Source organism: Coenobita brevimanus, chromosome 46 (assembly GCF_032717465.1).
Source record: "Coenobita brevimanus isolate Jiangsu-jjx chromosome 46, ASM3271746v2, whole genome shotgun sequence".
Taxonomy (NCBI): Eukaryota; Metazoa; Arthropoda; class Malacostraca; order Decapoda; family Coenobitidae; genus Coenobita; species Coenobita brevimanus.
Genome location: NC_136999.1, coordinates 30693529 through 30707225, shown reverse-complemented (window position 1 = coordinate 30707225; position 13697 = coordinate 30693529). Strand labels below are relative to the sequence as shown.

The window sequence follows — 13697 nt, the reverse complement described above, 5'->3', positions numbered from 1 at the left end:
GATGATGCAAAAATACAAAGGAGAATTACTAACACAGACTCTTGTAAAGAGCTACAAGAAGAATTAAATAAACTTCATGAATGGAGTAGTACATGGCAAATGGAATTCAATGTGGACAAGTGTCATGTAATCAAGTTTGGTAAAAGTTGAAAAAGACCTGATTGGGATTATAAGTTAGGAAATAAAACCCTATACACATCAGAAAGAGAGAAAGACCTAGGTGTGATTATCAATAACAGACTATCTCCGGCTGACCACATCAGCGAGAAGGTACGGAACATGTATACACTGCTTGCAAATATGAGAATAGTATTCACATACATAAATGAAGACATGCTAAGAAGGATAATAACAACATTCATTAGACCAACCCTGGAATATGCATCAGTATTCTGGAGTCCTCATCTCAAAAAGCATATAGACAAGATTGAAAAAGTTCAAAGGGCCGCTACAAGATGGGTACCAAGCTTAAGGGACCTAAGCTAGGAAGAAAGACTAAATAAGCTGAATCTACCAACACTACAGGAGAGAAGGAAAAGAGGTGACATGATAATGCTATATAAGTGCATATCAGGGAAAGGAGAAAATAGACATAAATGATTATTTAACATATGGAGAAGCATCAGCAAGAGGACACTGCAAAAAACTGCATAAGAAGAGAGGTGATAAAGACGTAAGGAAATTCAGTTTCCCAAACAGAGCAATTGATCAATGGAATGCACTACCGAATGAAGTAGTGTGTGCCAAAACAATTCACAAGTTTAAGGATATGTACGATAAATATGGTTTAAGACACGGGACAGTACGAGCTTGACTCATTCCTGTAAAGATACAATTAGGTAAGGTAAGGACACACACACACACACACACACACACACACACACACACACACACACACACACACACACTCACAGTACCACTATACTAAGTGGGTGGATGTTGGGCGCCCCACCTACCACCTGGCATTCTCATAAGCCTTAAATAAATATATTTCCCTGGAAAGTGATATAATTCTACAAAACTGTGATATACTTACTCAGCTTACATCTGCTTACCTCAGCATATGCTAATTTCAATTCCTGTCTCATTTCTTTAATTGTGTCTTATCAGGTACATGAATGAACATTATTCTGCACCCTGGAAGATGGATCAGCATACAGAGAAGGCATGCATAATCCATTCTGGCGACGATGTTGCACACAGTGATCTCATATCACCAAGAGAATATGATTCTTGGAACACTCTTCTTAGAGCTGCCAGAATAATGCAGCACACACCGCTGCTGGACATTGCTGCAACCGTAGGAGAGGGAGATGTTCATTCATTCATTGCCAGATGCCATGTATCCCAAATGGGGTGTCCAAGGGCTTAGAGTTAACTGTTTTACAGGGAGGGCACTAATCCTCCACCAACCCCACTTGACACGTAGGGATGCCAACAGCATCTGGTGTTCCCAGGCGGTCACCCATCCAGGTACTAACCAGACCCAACGTTGCTTAACTTCGCTGATCAGACGGAAAGCGGTGTACTCAACGTGGTATGGCCGTTGGCAGAGGGAGATGTGCCAGAGGTATTTTATGATAGAAAATGTCGCCAGATGTTCACTATGAAGCGTGGTTTGGGTCAACTTGAAGGCAAAGATGACGGCTCTCACAGGTTTAGCGATGTTCCACAAGGGAACAGGCCTCAGCCTCAAGAATTTTAGATAAAACTTGTATATTTTGCCGACCGGAAAAGGCAACACAATATATAAAAGGGACAAGAACCAGACAACCTTTGGTAAACTGTGTTGAATTACAAACAGACTCAAGATACCAGAAGTAGCAACAAAGCGTAATGACACCAGAATTCTAGCTCTTGCCTCAAAGAGCTTGTTGTAGCAGGGGCATAGTATCATAAGTCCTGCTGCAGACTTTATACCAACTTAAAAAGCATAGAAGACGGTACTGATAGAGGCACACAAATGATCCTGAGGACCCTGATTACAAGTACAAGGAGGCTGAAAGGGATTCCTATGAACACTTGTTGCAAAATCTGATGTGAACTGTTTAAATCACCCAGAGTTATGAAACTAGCAGAGCTTACAAATGTGTTACAGGACCGCATGCTGTCCCTTGGAGTGGAAATACGTGAGTCCATTAAGAAACACTCTTCGAAGGAAATTTGAAGGTGATCCTGGAGACGTGATTCATATATTTGCCGATGAAAACGGAAAGCTCTTGGTATTTCCATACAGCTTAACTGCCTATGACCTGGCACGTGAAAATCAGCAGCTGAACAGCAAGCTGAAAATACTTCAGGAAAACTCTACTGATGTTCAGCAAACATTGGAGAGAGCAGTGTAACACCTAAAATGTGTTATAAACGACCAGGATGAAAATAGCCAATGACCATTTCTACCCTCAGCCCTAACTAGTAGTGTATAAATGCCAGAAAATGTAACAAAGTTCCTTTTTGCACTGATCAGTGGAGATGGGTCTCACAAACAATCCTGAAAACTAAATTCACTGCTAGTAGACTCACTTGTTCAGGATCTTATATATGTAATGAGTGAGGGATCTCAAGTTCCACCTAAACATGTACTTCTGCCATCTGTTGTAAAGGCACTGGCCGGCAATGTTGAGTTTATCCGGATTTTTGGGCAGGCTTGGTCATGGAATGTCATATACTACTATAGAAGAAAAACTGCTCTGTGCCTGCTAAAGCTCGCTGGTGCTACAGATAACATTATCCTGCAAGAAAATATACAAGATTATGTATTTACAACTCTTGCATGGGACAACAATAATCAACTTGAAGAGACCCTGACAGGAGAGGTAACGTTTCACAGAGTTAATGGCATTATTGTACAGCCACAGATATTTGGACTAAAGCCATACAAACCTCCTCTTCTAGCTATTCAGAAAAACAAGAAAGGAAGCCTGACATTACACTAGGACCCCTTGAATGTTTGTGTACCAGGGAAGCAAGTCGGTCATTCTAACCTCAAAAGTGTTAACTGTGATAGAGCTAATGTGACTGCTGAGGCACACAAGAAGAATCTTGTATGGATGCTTACAAGACAGATCGAAGGAGACAACCAACAAGTGATGGGATGGACAGGCGTCAATATTGTCATGAGACCTGACAGTGACAAAAGATAACATAAAGATATCCCCCAACTATAAATACCCCCAACAATTGATATGGAAACTATACATGAAATATTAAAGCATTCATTACAGACCAGGGACACCCTCAGCCTTTCCAAAATAGTAGTTGTGTTTAATCAGGCAATCTATGCTAAGGCTGTAGAGATTGTGTGGAAACATGCAGACAGATTCAAGAATGTAATCTTGCAGATAGGAGCTTTCCATACTATGTGCAATCTACTTTCCATTATTGGAACATTATAATAGAAGCTGGTATTTTTACAGAAGGATCAGTCACTGGTGTCATGGAAGGCCGCCAGTACAAGAGAGCCGTGAGAACCCACAAATGTAAATATGAAACTTTACTCCGCATTGTCTTCAAGGAATTCCTCCCATGATGGAACAAAATCATTCACCACACATTGAAGAAGTGTACCCCCTCCACAATATGTCTACCCCTATGTATATATGTTCCCCCCCAATGCATACATGCCCCCACTAAACTTGCTGACCTAGCACGCTTTCCCAGGGCCCCACACCTGGGAAGACGGCGCCACTGCGTCAGTTCAGAGCAGACATTCAAGAAGGACAGACTATTTTGTTGTGAGCTCGTAATAAACTCCTTATCTAGCTGTTTGTACACGGAGTTTCTATCACCAAAGTATAGCAAGTTACATTTGGTAGCAGCGGTGGTTCGGACCATCAGATTCTGACCGCCTCCTACAATATTTAGTGACACCAACAGATACACGACGTCTCGCATCTCACAGCCTCTCCCCTCTTCAGTGCCTCTCGTGGTGTAATAACCGGCTGTGCTTTCCTGGTATACAATTTCTCTCACCAGTGCTCACCTCTCCAACAACCCCACCCATACACCTTGTCCCTGCCCACAAGTGTCACCATCGCCGACCTCCGCACCTGTTTCACCTGTTCCCAGCACCTGTTCCGAACTCATCATAAATCCTGCCCCCATGGTGCCACTTATCACTGTCTGCCCACTGTCTGCCCACCCCCATTCTCTGCATTTGCAACTCAACAGCTCTACACCTGCATTGCACCAACATCTGCCCTCACAACCCACCACCGGCCCCGACGCCGCCACATGTGGTCTGAATTACGTGAGCCTCCTAAGACCGCCACTCCCTGCCGGTGACTCATCGCAGCGTCTCTTCCCGTCTCGACTTAAGCCTCATCCAACATATCACTCAAGTCTCGTCCCCAGCCACTCTCCTCTCCGCCCAGCTGTCTCTCCACCGCCGCCCCCCCCAGGCCCCGCCAAGCCCCGCCCCGCCCAGCCCCGCCCCGCCCCCAGCCCCGCTACGCCCAGCCACACCTGCACGTCATACATCTCGTCAATCCCGTCTCTACTGTGTAACTATAGTATACCTTACCTTTCTATAGAGATTATCCTCGATTTTCTCTACAGATTGGATATTGTAAATATTCCATCTCATTTCCATTACCCCGTTTTCATCTTCACCTACGTTATTTATTATCCATCTCATCCTTTGCCTTTTATTTAAACCATCCATCCCCGCATCTTCATTCGTTTTCACACCTACTCGTGTATTCCATTCTCTCATTGTTATATTATACATTTCCACCTACGTATCCATCTTCATCCTTCATCTCATCTTCCATTGCCGCATTACATGTCATACTTTCCACATCAACCTCTTAATACCAGCCCTCTCGACCCGGAAACATCACCTGATCATACACCGTCTGCCGACTCTAACACGATCACTCATTTACGAAGTAGCAAAGAGTACCACCGCCCTGTATCTGACACTTCCGTTTCACTTCCCGCAGACCCACTTACTACCCATCCTACACTCTTAAATCCAGATACCGCCTCCTCTACCCCTCCCTCTCCACTCCCTTCTTCTTCCTCTACTCCTTCCCCTGCCATTCACTCTCCTGCCTCCCTTCATACCCTGTCTTGCTTGCCCTTAAGTACCACTACCTTCTCTCTCTCTCCCACTCCTCTCCTACCGCCTCTTCTGCACTTCCAGCCATGGCCAACCCTCCACAGTGTATCTATCTCGACGATGTCACTCATCCCAAATTTACCGGCCAGGACCCAACTTGGTCTGTCTATGATTTCCTCAGAGAAGTCGAAACAGACATCCACAATAGGCAGATCACCGATGAATCGCTCAAAGTAGCCTACCTCATGGGTCGCTTGCACCACGGCAAATCGGACATCGGATCCGCGATCCATGCAGGACGTTTCGATAACATTCATACCTTTGCTGATTTTCGTACGGAACTCATCAGCCTTTGTTGCCAGCATTCAAATACCGCGTCTCTCATGGGATTCATTAATCTCCTAAACCAACTAGATGAAGACTTGAGGGTCCCAGCGCAACATGCCAAGCTCCGCTGCTGCTGCCGCCATGAAAGCAACTAGTAGCGAGGATGCTCCAATTACTGGTAGGCACGAAAATGGTTAGAAGACAAAAATGGCGTTTTAATGCTTTCACTCACCAACTTTGCTGACTTAATGGGTTACCTGAGATTCCTTCACTGGCTTACTCCTAAACAGCGAGAGCTAGCCTTGGAAATCGGTTTCAGTCCAGGAGATAAAATTATTCAGGTCACTAAAGCCATTCATGAAAGAACAGGTTCGAACTACACGCGTCAGGGCACCACCCAACCCTTGGCCTCCTCAGTTTATCACACCTCCACTACCCCAGACCAATCTCACTCTCGTCCTAACACACGCGGCAGACCTGCCACGCATCGTTCTCCTACCGCAGGTCGTGATCAATCTAGCGTCCGATGGAACAGACAATCTTCGATTCTTTGCTGGCCCTGTGGTCATCCTGGACATCGAGAATCCAGTTGCGACCGTAAATACAGACGTTCTCACTCCCAAACCAGACATCGTACGCCTTCCCGTTCAAGTCATCCAAAATGCAAATACCACAAATCCAGCATGACTCACACCACTGAGGAATGTCGTTACCTCAACTGCCAACAGTCGGGGGAAGCACCGCGCCCGTATCAGACCAATATCACGTAGAACCAGAAACCCAACTCCCCATCTGCCATGTAGGTCCCATAACATCCTCGGGTTTAGTCATTCTCGGATGCAGTCATGACATACCAACATCATTCTTCTTGGACACAGGATCTATAGTGAATCTGATCTCCGACAATTTCTTACATCTTATTCAACGACATCACAACCACGTCATTTTCCTAGAACCACCAGACATTCGCCTATGTGGTGTCGAAGGCTCAGAGTTTAAGGTTAAGAGAAGAGTCACCCTAGAAGTCAAACTACACAGAGATTTGCCCCCTATCCCACTTGAATTTCATGTCACTAATGACTTGCAGTATCCCGCAGATGCCCTTATTGGTTTCTCCACCATGGCACAACACTCCATTGCATTATTACCTGCTTGTGGTAGTATAGCCATTTCTGGATTCCCAGTTTACAGTATGGCATGTCCCCGTCCTGTTCTTACGATCAAATCAGTCCTTCAGTTACCCTTGTCCCGATCGCTACCAAAAAGTCCAGATTAGCCCAAACCATCACCATCATCATCTGAGAATACAGAGATCATTCCTTTACTGACTGCGAGCAAGGGCATACATTCCTCAGTGTCTACTGTTACATCATCTCAGTCTTTGGACATGGCTCTTACCTCCTCTCCCGACAACACTATCGCTGACTCAGACATGTCTCAGTTACCTACCTCACACAGTGTGAATGATCTTCTCCAACACGCAGAGACGAAACGTGCAGTAACGAATACGTGCACAATTTTGTTACCGCATGAGTTCACCAAAGTCTCTGTTAATGTTGCCGGTGCGAAAGAAGGAGTGGATGTACTAACACTACCTGAGACGTGTTGTGTGAATGGCTTAACTTATGAGTCAGCGTGGTGCACAGTCTTAGAGGACAGTTTATGCTACCTGTACTTGCTCAATGTCACAAATGCTCCACTAAAACTTAAAAGCGGTGTAAAGATTGGAGACTTCCTAGTATACCCAGTGGCCGTAAAGGTGTGCCAGGATTCCTCAATTCCTACTATTCAGACTGATGATAGTACGCCAATCGGTGTATGTACTATTAACTCTATGGGATCTGCGCCGACATATTCACCTGATATGCTCTCACATCTCACTTGCACAGATTTCCCAGAAAATACGCCTCAACTTCTCGACCTTCTGACCTCGTACAGAAACGTGGTTGCCTTACCCGGTGAACCGATGGGTATAACAGACCTCGTCAAACATACGATTGAACTACTACCAGGAACTCAGCCGATTTACATACCAGAGTATCGATTTCCTCACAGCCAGAGAAAGCAGACAGATCAAATGGTACAGAACATGTTAGACCAGGACATTATTGAGCCCTCCGTCAGTCCATGGAATAGGCCTCTTTTCTTAGTACCAAAGAAGGACGGCAACTTTAGACCAGTAGTCGACTATTGTAAGGTCAATTCTGTCACCGTTCCAGACCATTTCCCGTTACCCGTCCTCACTGATTTGCTAGAATCCCTTGGTGAAAATAACGTAGTCTTTTCATCTTTAGACCTCCTCAGTGGGTACTGGCAGGTCGAAATGGAAGAATCCTCTCGCCCAGTTACAGCCTTTAGCACCCCTTCCGGACATTTTCAGTTTAAGAGACTCCCTTTTGGTCTGAGAAATGCTCCTTCCGTGTTCAGCGACTTATCCATTCAGTCTTCAGTGGTATGATGGGACACTCTCTTTTTGCTTACCTAGATGATATCATTGTTGTGAGTAAATCCATCCCTGCCCATTTCACCAAGCTCCGGCAAGTCTTTGAACGCCTCCAGCTCGCAGGCCTGAAAATCAGTCTCAGTAAATGTGACTTCCTGCAAAAGAAAATCAAATTCCTAGGCCATGTCGTAGATGCACAAGGCATTCATACTAATGAGGATAAAACTAAGGCGATTATCAACTTCCCAGAACCTACCACTACCGAAGCTGTACGAAGTTTCCTGGGCCTCAGTGGCTATTATCGTAGATTCATACAGGATTATGCGAAGATCGCCGCTCCTCTGACCCACTTACTCAAGCAGAATGTGCCCTTTGTTTGGACTAACGACCAGTCACAAGCTTTCCAAAAGCTAAAGACAGCTCTTGTAAATGCCCCTGTTCTAGCGTTCCCTGATTATTCCACACCTCTTCCTTCTCTGGACAGACGCTTCAGGCACTGGACTTGGTGCCGTTTTGATGCAACTTGATGAAGCATCAAGGAAGCGCGTAATAGCGTATGCTAGTCGCACCCTTACAACCGCTGAACGTAACTACAGGGTCACAGATCTCGAAGCGCTAGCAGTAGTCTGGTCTTTGAAACATTTCAGAGATATAGTCTATGGTTATCCAGTGCATATCCAAACAGACCACCTTCCACTATGTGATTTGTTCAAGAATCGCAACCTAACAGGTAGGCTAGCTAGATGGTCTGTCATCATCCAGGACTTTAATCCCACTTTTCAATATGTATCAGGCAGGTTGAATGTTGTCACAGACACACTCTCACGTCACGTAGAAGCAGCTATAACATCACTGCAGCCCGAAGTAACTGAAAACACTACACTAACATCAGAAGTTGTTCGAAACTTTCAGCGCCAAGACCCCATATGGTCCAAGTCATTTATTTCCTAGAATCTGGCGATGCCTCGACCTTTACCTACTCTGCCAGTATCACTAGATGAGTTCATGCTAGATGATGATCTCTTGTACAGGAAAACACTCCTAACAGGCAAAGACATGCCCAATCGTGAAGTATGCCAACTTGTTGTCCCCACTGCCCTGATACCAAAGGTTCTTCACATTGTTCATAATACCCCTCAAGCTTCCCATCCAGGTAAAGACCGATGCTTGCGCCAAGCACATCTCAAATACTATTGGCCAACCATGCGCCGCGATATCCATGCCCACTGTGACTCTTGCCTCTCCTGCCACTGCCACAAAGGATCAACTGGCTTACCTGTACCTCTCTTACAATACCCAATCCCGTCACGACCATGGGAAACTGTCTCAATTGATCTCTTAAAACTACCTCGCACGGAATCCGGCGCTGAGTACTTGTTTGTAGCAGTCAACCACTTCTCCCGCTACTGTGTCCTTGTACCCCTCTCCGACAAGACCGCGAAGAGCGTTGCACGTGCCTCTGTAAATCATGTAATTTGCCCGTTCAGTACCCCTCATACCATTCTTACTGACAACGGTAAGAAGTTCAACAATAGCCTTCTAGATAAGATCTGTCGCCACTTTCATATCAGTAAGTGCAATGACGTGCCTACCCATCCGGCTTCCAATGGCCTTGTAGAACGCCACAACCGAAAAATCTTTGAGTGTCTCAGACATCTAGGCTCCCATAGTTCGTCCTGGGATGACTGGATTCCCCAAGTGGCGTCCTCAATCAATAGCTCCATCAATGCATCCATTGCTGTATCTCCCTTCTTCGTCCTCTTTGGTTTTGACAAGGACCTCCCATACTCTCTCTTATCCTCAAAGCCAGAACCCATCTACAACATGGATGATTATGTTAAACTAAAATTGGCCAACTTCCAGACAATCCACCAGTCTGTCCAATCCACTTTGGCTTCCTCTCAGGAGGACATGCTGCAGCGCCAACATAAGTCCGCCTCTCCTGTCACTATCAATGTGGGCGATCTTGTCTTTGCTCATTCCCATACACGTTCCTCTAAGTTGGATGACAAATTTACAGGGCCCCACCGCATCCTCACTCAACAAGGCAACAAATTTCACCTCCAGGACCTGTCCACTAAGGACACCAGATGGGTCCACGTCAATGACTTAAAGCGAGCACCCCGTGGCCTTGTGTTGGAAGAGTCACTTACACAACCTCCTGACCCACCTTCCCCTCCACACATCCCTCAATCTACTTTGTCTCCACCTATCCCTCAGTCTCCTTCATCTCCCACCTCCACCTGCTCCTTCATCAACCAATCAATATCGGTCCAAACTGCGCTCTGCCCATCAAACCTCTTCAAGACCTCCCCATTAACTCTACCCTGATTTTCTAGGTACGATGTTAGCGATCTCCCTTGCTGGCAAAGCTGACCCTCCTGGGGTCTGGGTCAGGTCAGGACGATGGTGGAGTACGTCCCGGGGCATAGGTCGGCTCAGGAGGCGAGGTAATGCTTATTGAAGAACTAGTCTCATTGCGCTATGATCTTGCGCCTCTGGCCGACGTAGCCATTGCCCTACCTGCGTACGCGCATCAGCTCCACGGAATCAAGACCCATCTCACGGCCATCATGGGGACACACAACCCAAATGAGTATCTCTGTAACCTTTTCCTACCACTCTCCCTGGCAATTGCAATACATAAGTAACAGATTCACTGAGCTCAATGACACATTTTCCATTCAGACACCCGTTGGTCGTTCTTGTGTGAAACGAGCTCTCTTTGACTTCGGCGGTGAGATTCTGAGTGGCTTGTTTGGCGTTGCTACAGCCCGTGCCATTTCTGGCTTCAAATCTTATTTCACTCATTTAGCTTCAGCTCTAGAATCCCAATGCTGAGTCATTAAAATCCAACACACTATGTTACAGAAGCTTACAACCCACCTAAATGAAGTCACGTCCACTCTAAACAACTTCACCGATATCTTACTACGACACCTTTCAGATCTCACCGTTATCTCTCAGTTCTTCTACCTCAAACTCAACATGGATAATCTCCAACTGGCCATTGACTCTCTCCTGTCTCAAGTCTCTACCTTGTTTCGTATCCTGGTCGATGCTATAAATGGACGTGTCACTGCCAACTTAGTACCTGTCTCAGCTCTCCGTTCTGTCCTGGAATGGGCTCACTCCACCTTCGGTCTATCCCCAGTCCTCCCCTACTCCTCCCTCGAATACTATTATCCTGTTCTCGAAACCACTCTTCTCACCAAATACGTCGTCGTCCATATTCCTCTCCATTCTGCCATAACCTTTAACCTTTTCCACATCATTCCCTTCCCTTTCCGCCTCAACAACTCCTTGTTACAAGAATCTGTTCCTTCAGAATATTTCCTCCTCTCCCATGATCATCTTTCAGTTGCCTTCCTTTCTTCCACAAACCTTCAGAAATGTTCCTCCCTTACTCCGACCACTCATCTCTGTGCTGCCCACCTTTGCGCTATCTTCCCTAGCAGTGCTACACCCTGTGAGTCTGCTTTAGTTCGCAAACATTCCATCTACTCTGCATGTTCTTTTGTCCCAGCTCCTGAACTCCCGGTCCACCATGCTCACCTCAACCATGTCCAGTACTTCTTCTTTGCTGTTCCCATATCTGTCACAATCATGTGTCCTGGTTCTTCGGTTCGATCCGTCCCCGCTAGTGGTCTCTACAAAGCACCAGACTATTGTACCGTCAAATCAGAGTCCGTCATCACTTACGCCACTCGCTATCACTAAGCTGTCTGTCAGCACTCCTATGACATCTTTCAACCAATCGACATGCCTTCCAACCTACCTTCTCCCCAACATTACCATCACCTCCCCTAACTTGCACGTGCTAACATTCCTCAATGACAGTGATTTCATTATGGATCAATTTTCTCTGGCCTTCAGCCGTTCATGGGTTCATCCAACAGTTGTGTTTCCCCCTGTGGTTATCGCTTTCATAGGTTTTCTACTCATCATATGTGCAGTGCATTGTTGTGTCAGAAAAATGGAACGCCGACTCCAGGAAATCAGAGTCGCTACAGGCATAGGACGCCCTACACACGACGTCGCAACTCCCCGTACTTAGTGCCCTCACATTCAGTGACTACCAATGCCATCTGACAATTAACCAAACTGTGAACAGAACTCTGCCTACTAGAAAATGATGGTATTTCTTTAATGCATTACTGAGTGACAGTGTATCCTACAGAAAATACAAAAAAAAAAAAAAAAATGAACGAAGAACAAATCTTATCTGTATATATATCCTTCTAATTCCCTCCTCTCAACATGGCCATGTCTCCCATACTGCCCCTGTATCATACTTATCCCTTGTACAAACCTCCCCGACCTTGCCTTAATCCTATAATCAAACACCATATAACTCCTGGTGTCAGGAGACACCATCTCAGCTACCCGGGGGAGTACTGTACTCTCTCCACAATATGTCTACCCCCGATGTATATATGTCCCCCCCCCAATGCATACATGCCCCCACTAAACTTGCTGACCTAGCACGCTTTCCCAGGGCCCCACGCCTGGGAAGACGGCGCCACTGCATCATTTCAGAGCAGACATTCAAGAAGGACAGACTATTTTGTTGTGAGCTCGTAATAAACTCCTTATCTAGCTGTTTGTACACGGAGTTTCTATCACCAAAGTATAGCAAGTTACAGAAGGACTAGAAATTATTCACTAGCTTCATGAAAATCTTTGCCCAGAGAAGTATGAAAAGACGATGTCATATGTGGAACTTGATGGTTTGCTTCATTACTTTGGCATCATGCATAGATTTCCTTTGACATGACAATGGTACCTTGTCAGAATTCTCATAATTCTGGAAGAGCTACATTGACATTGTCATTGAATTGCTTGGTCTGGTGTGGGTTACAAGGGAGGGAAATTGGGAGCTTCACATGGCATGCATCCGTTCATTGATTCCATGGTGCTTTGCTTATGACAAAGTCAACTATGCACGCTATCTCAGTGTGTATTTTGCTGACATGTCTAACTTGTCTGACACAAATCCAGATATCTATGACAGTTTCAAAGAAGGCTGGTTTTCTGTTCTGATAGGAGACTCCAGTACATTTGGTCGCATCTCTGTTGACCAGGCAGCAGAAGAAACAGTCAACAAAGACACCAAAACTGCAGGTGGAACTTGTCGCTTTAGTTTGAATACTGGTGCTTCACACAATACTGTCTAACTGCAGAGTACAGACGTACTTACGTCAGGATGCTGCGTGAGATAGTTCAGCTAAACAGACCAGACATGTAGCATGCAGATCTGCACAAGCCACGAATGCTGAAAGACGAAACTGCTGTTTGTTCGTGATTAGTGTCGTAGGTGACCTGGTGAATCCTTTCAAAGAATCAAGCAAGCTTGTCAACATTGTAAGTGCCACTGTAGCTCAAGATGATGTTGTAGCAGATCTAAAAGAAGCACAAAATCGTGCTGAAAATGCTTACGTGAACTTCAAAGTGAAGAGACTGGAGACCAGTCCTCCACTGTTCAAATTCCATGATCTTCCCAGAATGATGCTCAAGACTTCAGTGAAACCTGTAAAACCAAGAAAGTGAAAACCAATGGCAGACATGTCATTCTGAGAGCAACCACTTGACTCTTTGGCAATATGCTAATTATGGCACAGATACAGAAACTTGACATGGAGGTTTTAAATTCGCACTAGGTCCCTTTGCCATGGTCGCTTGCTACAGCTGATGGCCTGCCGAGGAAAATGGCCAAGTCTGTACTTTCCAAGGAGTTACAAAAAATGTATCTGCATCAGGAGTGATTCCTCCATCATCTGCTTGCATAGTAGATGGAATGGCTGTTGTTCACAAGATAAAAGGAGAGAAGAAAATCTTTGGAGACACTGCATCCTTGATTTTGTC

At 45.5% G+C, this 13697-nt stretch overlaps 1 non-coding gene across 1 annotated transcript; it reads right to left on the bottom strand.

The window, feature by feature from the left end:
• Positions 1–1432: 1432 nt before the first annotated feature.
• Positions 1433–1551, bottom strand: LOC145398820 (5S ribosomal RNA). Its single transcript, XR_013897177.1, has one exon. It is a non-coding gene; the product is annotated as a 5S ribosomal RNA (ribosomal RNA).
• Positions 1552–13697: the final 12146 nt, after the last annotated feature.